The sequence below is a fragment of the Chiroxiphia lanceolata genome, chromosome 1 (assembly GCF_009829145.1).
Source record: "Chiroxiphia lanceolata isolate bChiLan1 chromosome 1, bChiLan1.pri, whole genome shotgun sequence".
NCBI lineage: Eukaryota > Metazoa > Chordata > Aves > Passeriformes > Pipridae > Chiroxiphia > Chiroxiphia lanceolata.
Window position 1 is genome coordinate 38,538,744 of NC_045637.1, and position 11,252 is coordinate 38,549,995.

The 11,252-nt window shown below is 37.1% G+C and overlaps 1 long non-coding RNA gene across 2 annotated transcripts in view; it reads left to right on the top strand.

Moving 5' to 3' along the window:
- The window catches only part of LOC116785348, a 72,408-nt gene extending 63,381 nt beyond the window's left edge, over nt 1–9,027 (top strand). For both annotated transcript variants that reach the window (XR_004356491.1, XR_004356493.1), the window contains 2 exons: nt 5,308–5,442; nt 8,819–9,027. This is a non-coding gene — a long non-coding RNA (uncharacterized LOC116785348). The remainder of the gene's footprint in view (nt 1–5,307; nt 5,443–8,818) is intronic.
- The last annotated feature ends 2,225 nt before the right edge of the window (nt 9,028–11,252 follow it).

Sequence of the window (11,252 nt, forward strand, 5' to 3'; positions counted from 1 at the left end):
AATCTGGGCTGAGCCCATGTCTGTGTGGTGTCAGCCTACAGGAGGTGCAAAACTGGACCCATGAAAGACTCCCATCTCAAGAATCTAGACTTCAATATCAAGAAAAATGGCCTCAAGTAAGATTGGGAAGATAGGTTTTGTAAATTCATTTGATCAGTTTGAGCAACAACTATGAAAAGTGAAGTTACCAAATCCTTATGACCAGGGAAGTACCAACACTTAAGACTAATAAAAAAGCTCAGAAGATAAATATTTCGAATTGTATGTGTTGTGTTCTTAGTTTTCTGGTCATGGTCACTGCAAGATAGCCATGCAGGACTTCTCTTTGTGCAATAACTAAAAGAGTTTTGGACCAGAAACTGTGAATGACAGACAGTCCGCTATTTCACTGGATCATTCAAAAATAAAATCCAAAAGAAAGGCAAATCATTCTCTCTGTCTCCTTCTGTTGTGTTCATGTGAGGACATCTTGAGATAAAGCAAAGACTCCCTTCCTTGAAACCTATTGCAAACAAAACCATTAAGTAAATCTAGAATATTGATTTTTCTCTTTCCTTTTGGACAGAAATTAGTTGTTTCACTGTCTTTCCCTTGATTTTTTTTTTCATTTTCCTCCTGCAACATTATACAAGCTCATATGAGGCAAAATCCTTAAGGAATTTGTTCTACAACCTTCCTTTAAGGTTTCCCAACTCTATATATTAACTTTCTGATGACATCTGAAGCTTTGTTTCTCAGGGCACTTAGCAGAGGAGAAAGCATATGTCTGAATCTTTTTTCAAAGACTCCATTCTGCAGATTCTGTTCCCGAAGAAGTGTATTTATAAGAGATGCTTCAGCACTTCTTGGTTTGGTTTGCAACACAGATGCTGGTATATTAGTGCTCCAGTGCACAGGGAGTTTATATGTATATATAGTTCTTTCCTAAGTATGAACTTGACATGAGAGTTGAAATGGTGTGGTTCCATATGCTGGTCTGCTTAGAGAGAGACTCTCTCAGGAACCCTTGGGTGATGCTCCCCTCTATCTCACATGCAGACAGGGCATAGCAGAGCACCCTTCTGTCTGCTCCAGTCATGTTCAAACTAGCTTTGTCCTAGAGGAGCAGGCATGCAGTGGTTCTGGTTTTGCCTCCAGCAAAGTGGACAAAAAGGGCTTTCTGGAAGGCAGCAATAATCCACAGCACCTTCCTCTTCATGTGAGCAGTTGCATCAAGAAAAACCTTCAGTGTGACCCCAAAGTGATGTCATACAGCAGCACCCTGAAATGCTGAGAGTGGATGCCATGATGGCTGTGTTTAGGAACATGTGAAACTGCAGCCTAGAGGGTAACTGTGGAGATACATTCCCTGCACTCTGTCTTTTGAGTTAATTTCTCTCCTGGCTTTGTGGAGTTGAGATAGGTACAGACTATCTCACCTTTGTCCTTATGCTCTGCATTCTAATTATTTTAATAAAGTGGATTTTAAGTGAATTATAAGCCTTATATTCATTAACCACCAAAAAAAAATGAAAATGAAAAGTGTGAGGGAACTGGCAGAAGAGAAGAATGTAAAAGTAAGAAGAAAATGAGAAAATGCAGAGCAAACAGAAAGCAGAGGCAAGAAAGAAGAGGCAAGAAGGAATGAGAATTTTGTTCCCATTTTAAAGGTCATTTCCTCCCTCTGGCTGGCTTCTCTAACAATAGTAATATATACTACCAACACCAACACTTCAGGGGTTATTTTTTAACCTATTGAAAGGATGGGAACATTTTTGACTGAAAATATTAGAACATTTCAGTAAAAAAAACCCTACTGAAAATCATCTATCATCACGCTCATTGCAACAGTGTCTTTCACTTTCTCACACTTAACATTCAATTCTTCTGTGGCTGAATAGGTCCCTGGATAATAAGTAGGGATGTGTGAGGGATGGTTAAAAAACCTAAAAGTAAGGATAGAGGGGGGGGGGGAAAGTATAAAGAAAGGCAAGGAAGAGGGATGGAAAGGACTGAAATAGAGAAAGTGAATAGAGATAAAGGAGAGTAAGAGATAAATGGTAAAGAACTTGGCTTTCACTTGCACTGACTACTTTGTGTAAATCTGACAGTGAAAAGTTGCTCTTATTCTTTTTACCTCTATTCCAATAAATCTAAATTGCAGATAGACCTTTCTGATTCAGACCTATAAGGAAAGAGAAGGAATCAAGAACAGTTTTAGAAAAAGGAAGCAGGAGAAAAAGATAACTAGGGCTAAAATAAGGAAAAAAAAAATCTGGAAAATTTTTATGAACTTCAGGCTTTTCCTTTTCAGTTGTTACCTACAGTTTTTAATAGCTTTCCAAATTTTGAAGTGTTTCAATTACCATTTTGGAAATTTTCCCCCAAACCAAGCTAGTGAAAAATTTTGTTGCTTTGCTAGCTTTCAGTAATTTCTACCTTAAATATAAAAGAAAAAATGTAATTGGAGGAAGTAAATTTAAAGATTTAAAGAAATATCAAGTTTTAGAAAATAGAAGATGAAGGAGAATAGTAAGGAGCAAATGAGATTTCTGCATTGGAAAGACCTTAAGTAATAGCAATATTAACAATACTGATGACAATCAATCACTGAATGCAACATTTTAATAAGAGGATAGCAAAAACAAATGCTTACATTCCACTAGAGGAAAAATCATGTGAGTACTCTTTATAGAAGATATGAGAAATAGGGCAGAAATAAAATTTAGAAATGATGTTACAGTGAAAGCTTTAAAAATAGCTGCATATTTTTTCAGTTCTCTGGCAATAAAGGAAGGCAATATTTTGGATCCAAATAAACATTTTGTTTGAACCCAAACGAAATGTTTTATTTCACTTTGATGTCCTTCGTTTACTTGCAAAATAGGTCTCAATGTAAATTTAGATAAATTTTTAAGCAGAATAACATTTTTTTAAAGTTTTTAAAATGTCAAAATAAACCACTTAGAATGTTTTGCAACTCTTTTCCAGGGATATTTTTTCCTCATGTCAAACCAGTTCCATAAATTTGACAATATTTACAAATAGTTACAGAAGCTCTTGTTTTGCATTTCCTGTCTTGTAAAACAGACAACCTTTTCTGACAGGCACTGTATACAAAGTTAGAGGCTGCTTTTAGATTTCATTTTGTAGCCTTTTTATTTCCTTTATTTCTCATCATCTTTACTCATCAATATACTGGAAGATTTTGGAAGCCCAAAAGATTTTCAGGTTTTGGTTTTGGTTCAAGAGACCTCCCAAACCAACTGCAGTGCTTTCTTCTCTGAGCAGGCCAACATAGGCTGGGTGTAGTGGCATGTCCTGGTCTTGAAGGAGATCAGCACTAACTGCTCTGAGGATCTCCACATGATCTTCTGCCCTGACTCGATGTTAGCTAGATCTGAAATGCCTCTGACAAAGGTTTCTTTAATCCGGCTGAGGGAAGCACTAATCTTTGTTTCTCAGATTGGCCTTTAGAAATGCCCAGGTCACATCTGCTCCATGCAGAACCAAAGACAGAGGATCAGGTGAATGTACTTTCTTAACCCCTCCTCTGCTTAATGAGGTTGAGGGAACAGGTACCACTAGCAAATCAGATTTTATTCCACTTCTTAAACAGCGAAAAAAAATTTTTTTGAACCAACATAAACAACAGATGTGGTGATTATGAGTGCCTTGTGATCCAGAGAGATATTTGGTCTTACTAGAAGACTGTTCTTCTCTGGGAGCTGTCTTGGCTCCACTGCTTACATCCCTGTCCAACTGATAGAACTAATAAACTGTATTGAGACAATTAACTCTGCTCTCTGTCGGTAGATCTCAAAGCTGTTAATGCTGTCAGTGTCCTCATTTTAAGTTCACAGAAACAGAGCCTCCGAGAGGGAAAGCACCTTGCCAATACTGTTTTGGCAGAACTAGAAACTGAGCTAGTGAGCCCCATTATGGTGCCCCAAGCACCAGTTAGCCTTCTTAGCTCTGCCACAGTCTATCTTGGTGCTATTATTGCCACACTCAGTTATGGTCTTATAAAGAGTATTTTGTTACCTAATGAGTGGTTTAAATGTGTCCATCAGTTTTCAGGTTTCAGGGCAATGACTGCTTAAAAATGAAGAACGTATCTCAGGTTTTTAATCAGGACAGGCTCAGGTTTGATTTCCTACCAGCTTTATGCTGACTTGCATTGACTTTTGCAAAGTTACTCATGATTTGCTATGGAAAGAATGGGAACAGGATCAAATGTACTGGGTGAATGGTTTTTAAATTGCTTGTTTTTCCCTTCCTTGTCTTGCAGTTCCTATTTTGTTAACCTCGTATTTTAAAGTAACTGTATGTTATATTTTCTGAAATCCACTATGAGATATTTTCTACTCTGAATGTATACACATAGCTTTTCCTAATAGTAGTGGAAGTCATGAACGTATACTGAATAATACAATACAGTGTGCATAAATCCTATGGGGAATCCAAGTCCTAGATAGAAAAAAAAAAATCACAGTATTTTAAAATGCCAGTTGTAACATTGCAGTGAGTTCCAGGCACATGTTTGCCAATAATGAATGGAAGAGTGCAGATACAATATTGGAACTGTCTCCTGCAGAGTGGTATCATATATAATCATACATACTGTCAGCTTGCTTGATTATGTTTGGGATTGCAAGCAGCACACGCAGAAACAAAGGAGAATTTCTTATGTACCTCAAATTTAATTTTTATGAGAAATATATGGAGGCATTAATCGGTGATTACAGCACAGGAACAAAAGTTCCTGTATCTTTTTATATTTGCATAATAAACACACCTTTGTGAATTCCTTTTAGAAAGATAATCACACATCCAGAAAATTTCACTTCCTTAAGAAAAAACATTTACAGTGTTAAATCATTATAGCAATTTAATTAATTGCCACAGTGTTTCATTTAATGTACATAAGCAGCCCACGTTACTAATTATCTTAATTTTGTAAAATCCATGATCACAATTCAATCATTAATCAGCATATCAGAACTTCACTCCATTAGCTGTTGTTTGTAACAGGGCATCTCAATTGATTATGCTGTAGATTTTTTATGGGTCTTGTTTTATAAATTGAACCTAGTCAAGTAAACATAACATTTGGTAATAGTCTTCATAGCAACTGTCAAAATGACTTATTGTTTTTCCAGTCCTGCATTCCTTCAGAATTAATATTACCTTTGTGCTCTTTATAACACTTATTATTAAAGCTATAAAATTCTCTATGTTTAATGAGTGGATGTTTCATTGTATGTATGGTTTGCTTGACAGATTGAAAATTTTTCTAATCTGTTTCTCTTTTCCTCTTGATTGAAGGATTGTAAATATGCAATTAGCAGCTGGAGTAGAAGTAAAAGCAGAAAATGTCAACTGTCAAGTAGCTCCATTGAAAGACACATGATGCTTCAAGCTAAGACAGAAAGACAAAAGTACCTAACAACAAGGATGAAGGTTGCAAAATCTCTGTTTAAACATTCCATTAATCTCTTCCATGAAACAAATATGGTTAATACATCCAGGAATGAGGAATCCACTATCAAAAATGCAGTTTACTTTTGTAATAAAGCTCTGTGTGGTAATGCTATAATCTATTGCCAGTAGAAATTCTGGATTCCACCTCTGTTATAATTCATAACATATATCCCTTTAGGTAACATATGGCTGGCCATATCACAGTAATGAGATTGATTTCCCAAGAATATACATGGGAAAACTGTGCAATACGTCACTGTCGTCTAGAGTACCTTTCTCTCCTAGACTAAAACATCTAGTTCTGCTTCCAAACAGTTGGTTACTTCTGTGTCCTCTGTATGAAAACCTGGGTTTGCCTTGGCTCTCTTAAGCAATGGTTGACTATGCTTTCGTTCAGCGCCGTGGAAGAGGAATGCTGAAAGGAGGCAAGAGGGACATATAGAGATATTTGTTTCCATTGACAAGCCAAGAATAACTGTTTGCAGCGACATGTTATATTTAAAGCCCTATAAAAGCTCTAAATAATTAAAGAGATTGAATTCTCTAGATATTCCTGGTTATCCATACCAGTAGGAGATGTTCAGTGTGAGGCACAATGAACAGAATGAGGCTGTTTTTAACCTACGCAATAAAAGAGTTTACCAAGCCAAGCTATGCAGAGGTATGAACTCTTGCCTGGACAACTGCACTGTTAGACTGTCCTTTTAGACCAGAATTAACCTTTCTGTTTCCTTCTGAGAGGCAGTTACCATAGAGGTCCTCAGGGTTTAATGCTGTGAAACATGATTGTTCAATGTGTGGCTAAATAACACAGGGTTGTGGGAATAATCTACCTACCAACAATTCCAAAAGCTTTTGATGGCTTTCTGGTCAATAGACTAGTGATTCTGTCCCTTTCCCTATCTTCTTCATTTATTTTCATATAACTTTTAAAAAGGTAATTAAGTGCCTCTATTATCTCACAGAGCAGATTTCCACATTCTGTTGGTCATACATATTCAGGTTTATTCCAAATTTTCACAGTACGTAACATTTTAGTTTTGTCTGTCGTATGTTAGCTAACATGCATTAGGTATATAATCTAAAAATGTCATGTATATCCTGTCATCTGATAGGATGACACTTAGAGAAATATCTCAAAAAGCATCTGTAGAATGGTAGACAGCTCTGGTATTGATCAAAACAGAAACAGGTCCACTGATGATGTCCCCATTACGTTAAAGAATAAAATTTATTCTTGCAAATCCCACTTATGATTCTTTGGTGATTCAGCTGTTTCACATAGGTAGGACAGATGGAAATTCTAAGAAATCTCATGTGTCACAGTCTCCCATGGGATGAGGCTCCAGGCTCCCCGAGGCACATCTGCGTGAAGCATAAGCATGCTGCTGCAGGTCTGTACACCAGCTCTGCTCTGCTCCCAGGGTGCTTCACTGACTTGCTCACAGCTTCTGAGAGTTCTATGGTAATAGATGTGTTGGCTTATAGTTTGCTGCTTTTGGAGCATGTGATAGTTGACACAACAGAGAATGGACTTCACAAAAGGATTAAAAACAAAAAAGCAGAACCCAGAGCAGTTAAAAGTTTCTTGACTTATGTAAAATTTTAAATACCTGTCAGAAAATGTCTTACTTTTCTCAATACTTATATCCCTCATATTACTCAAAGTCTTGAGTATCAGGAATCTGGTTTCATGTACTGATTAAAACACAGATGAATGGTTAATAATATGACACACTGTTAAGAGATAAAGTGTGACAGAATTGTAATCTAGTTGGGTCCAAATTATCCAGGGAAAACCATAAGAAAAGAACGAAGCAGGAACAGGTTGTCAGGAGCTGTCAAGGGCTGGCCAGGAATAGGAGCCAGGCAACAACGTCCAAGTGCAATGACAAGTCTATTTGAGGCAGTGGCCTCACTGACCCCATCCCACCACCTGCAATGGGGCAGGGCCAGGGATGGCAGCCAGGGTCCCCTCAATAGAAACTGTACAGTAATCCTGTTTTCCTTCACCAGGTGGCCATTGAACCAGAAAGAATAGAGACTGCTGGCTCTACACCTTGCATGAGCTAACCAGAAATTAACTTAGTTTATGTTAAACACAAGAATTAACCTAGGCAGGTCTATAAAAGTGGTTTCAGCAGAGAAAACTTTTGCAAATTAGTTAACGAAGACTGCTGGACTGAGGACTCTGGGAATGTGCATTTAGAGAGAGCCTGACATTTCTTTAGGACAAGGTGCTGACTTGTTAGGGTTTCTATCCAAGCAGTGGGGAAATAGGAGGAATTACCAAGCTGATTTGGTGCATGATCACCTGACAAGTTAATTAGTAATAAGGAGAAATCATACAAGAAAATAAAAAGACCTGAAGTAAGAGTCAAACCAGAGGTCAAACTCTATAGGCCTTTAGTGAGAAATCATACAAGTTAGGTTGATTTGCTTTCCAAACAAACAGCAAAAAGTTTTGTATATATACTGTTAACCCTTCCCACCCCCAAAGAAAATCTTCAAGGATCACTATTTTGCAAAACTGGGCTAGAGATTAAACAAGATCTAACTATACCCAAAACCTAACTCAATAGCTCCAACTGGTCCTCTGTAAGAATTTGCTATAAGAATTTACTTACTGTTAATAAATATCTCCTGAGCTGTCACAATTTCGAGTCTGAAACTGACACTAATTTATGTGCTTCAAAGTGTAAGTCTATTGTTACTGATTAAAGATTAGGGAGAAATCCAGTGTTGAGAGGTATATTACTCCTCATTTGTGGTTTCTTTTTGCTGTTTGTTGAGAAGTGTCAAATGCTGGCCCTTCTCAAACCAAAACCAGGTATACTTTAAATTAGTGTAGCAAATCCCACAAATCACTTAATTACTTTGTTTAGCATTAGTTAAACAGATCTGTTAAGCATGCAAGTAAAGCTTTACCCTGTCTGAGAAGCAATAGCAAATTTAGAATACCTGTAGACAGAGAGTGGGCTATCTGTGTGCAGAATTATCCTCTTTGTGGTCCAGGACATTTATTTTTAAAGAAAGATTTCTATTCATGAATAGAAGACTGGACTGGAAAGGTACTCCACTTTTCACAGTTCATATTGTCTGTTTCACTAAAGAAAAGAGAAAAATCTGCAGAGGAATCCAAATTCCACGTAACTCTCTGAAGACGGTGTTCTCATCAGTCAGTCTTTTGCATGTGACATGTGACTTAGAGGAGCTATTTTGGGACTATTTCTAGGATCTGGTTTTAAAACATCAAGTGAAAAAATAAGGAAGCAGGCCAAAAAGAATGAGAAATAGTCTGAAATTATACTAGAGAGGATAATATTTTGTCTTTCAATGCGGCTCTTCTTCTCAGGATCCCAGGGAGGGGTCATTGCCAACTGAGCATCTGAGTGATGTCAAGGTCCCAGTTCTACTTCTTGTCCACTGTGCCAGGGATCAGCAGGCTGGGCAGTGGATCCCTCCCTTCTTCAGAACACCATCTCCTCCAATCCTGCTTCCTCTGTGCTACTCAGACATTTGCACCATGCCTTTCCTTCTGCCAGGATACAGAAAAGCAGGGAAGAACAGATAAGGAAAGGGTTAAAGAAGAAAAGACATCTTTTCCATGTCACAAAGAATTTGTTCAAGAATTTAAAGATTTCAAGGACAATTTCAAAATTATGGAGTCATTCTCCAGAATAAGAGATATTTGATTTGACAAAAAGAATCCCCCTTTTTTTTTCCCCTAAAGAAATTCCCTTATTTTCAATCTACTGAATTTTTGGCTTGTACCGCTTCATCAGTACAGTGTAAAGATAAGAGGTAATACTTATCTCCATCTCAGATAAAACGTCTGTACAAACTTCCTTCTAGACAGCTTTCTGCTCCATCTTTTTTTGTTTTGTATCCATTCCTTTCCTCTTTCCCACCCCATCCCCCAAAAGATGAGGCCAGTTTTGCTAACCTAATCAATCACATTTGAATGAATAATTTTAAAGACATTTAGTTCAAAACTCTGTTAGATAATCTTTCTTAAACTAGGGGAAACAAGTGTACAAGACTGAAAGGACCTAATTGAAACTAGAAAAGGAAAACATTGTCATAATAGAATTCCAAAATGCCTGACTACCAAAGATATGAACGTGAAACAAAATGCCCTTTGTTTGACTTTCCATTGAGTGCTACTGCCAACATTTCCAGAACCCCCATTATTATTCATAAACAGAATTCTCCATAACACCATATAACTGTCATGTAAGCAATACAGATTGTATTGTTCCGCAAGAAATTTTTTTCCTAGAAAAGCTTGGCTCAACCTTTCTTTCTCTCTGGCACTGATGCCCATTTTCCTACAAATATATGCAGAGAAAAAAAGAAGCCAATACCTGTAACCACTCATACACTAAGCTTTCACAGCTGCAACACCCACATGCCAACCTCCAGAAAAGGTCTTTCCCAGGAGTGGCTTTGCGTTTGGGGCTGACTGGTTCCCCACTGCCTCCTTTGTTGTCAGTTAGTCCAGTGCTCATGAAACATCACCATCAAATGCAATCACTACTTACATATTGATAACCTTAGTACTAGACTATCCAAGTTCATCAAGCTGCATACTTTGCAAGAAGGAGAGAGGAAAGTCGTTATTTAACTACTTAAAAATTACTTAAATTAATTCCTGCCCACCTTTCTGAAAAGAAATCAAAAGCTTTAGGAAATGGATGGCAATCAGTGACAAGACTGAAAACCATATGACTGAAGTGTTAGCAGACCAAGCCAGATGAAATTGTATTATATTTAATGCAGATGTGTCTTTCACTTTAAAAGAAACAGCTGCTTTTAGTTTAAATTTCATTTACGATGGAGTCAGAGATTATCAAATGCCATTCCCCATTCACATCCAGCCGCCATAGGAAGCAGTATTAGATAAAACCCATGCAAGGAGTTATTGCTAATGCTGGCTACATATGAGGGAATTTAAGGAAAAGTGAGAATGATAGGCAAAGAATCAGGACACAGTGAGAACAGGCTCTATTTGAAGCTAAACTTTCAGAGAATGATAGTCAAAGATCAAATGTCTATCCAGGCTGTCTCTAGCAGAGGGCCAGATACTATCAAATGACTGTGAAAATCGGAGGTTCGGGGAGGGATCGTTCCCCTTCCTAGTTTGAAAGACTTATGATTTATGGTCTCCTTGAGACAAAGAACGATCCAGGACATCATGTTTAATCCTGTCATTAACTGATGATAGAAATACTATAGGATTTGCTATATGAGTTGTTCTATGATAAGGTACTCAGATCTACAATTTTAAGCTTACTTTAAATCATGAGTTTTTTCCCTGTGACCTGCAATTCTAGGCTTTTCGACAAAGAACTGTTAAAAATAAGGCAATAAGAACACTAGCTACAGGTCATTATCCTATATATTACCCTACAAAATATCTGGTTTCTACTCTGTCATGTCATTGTCTTCTTTTTCACTGAGTGTTGTTTATTTAGCTAACAGATGTTTAGCACCAAATACATTTTATTTTCAATTGTATCCCTAACCCACTTCTGTGAATATAAATAAAATAATAACAAAAAACCTCCAAGAAGTACAAATTTTATTCCAATTTTTTGTTCAAAGATTAAAAAGAGATCAGTTAAAAAGCATGACTGATCTCTCTGATATACTAAAGCAGAGACACCTGCCTCCAGGCTTTTAACTTAAAATAATTTAATCTGCTTTCTTTTTTCGTAGAATCATAGAATTGTAGAATCATAGACTGGCTTGAGTTGGAAAGGATCTTAAAGATAATCTAGTTCCAA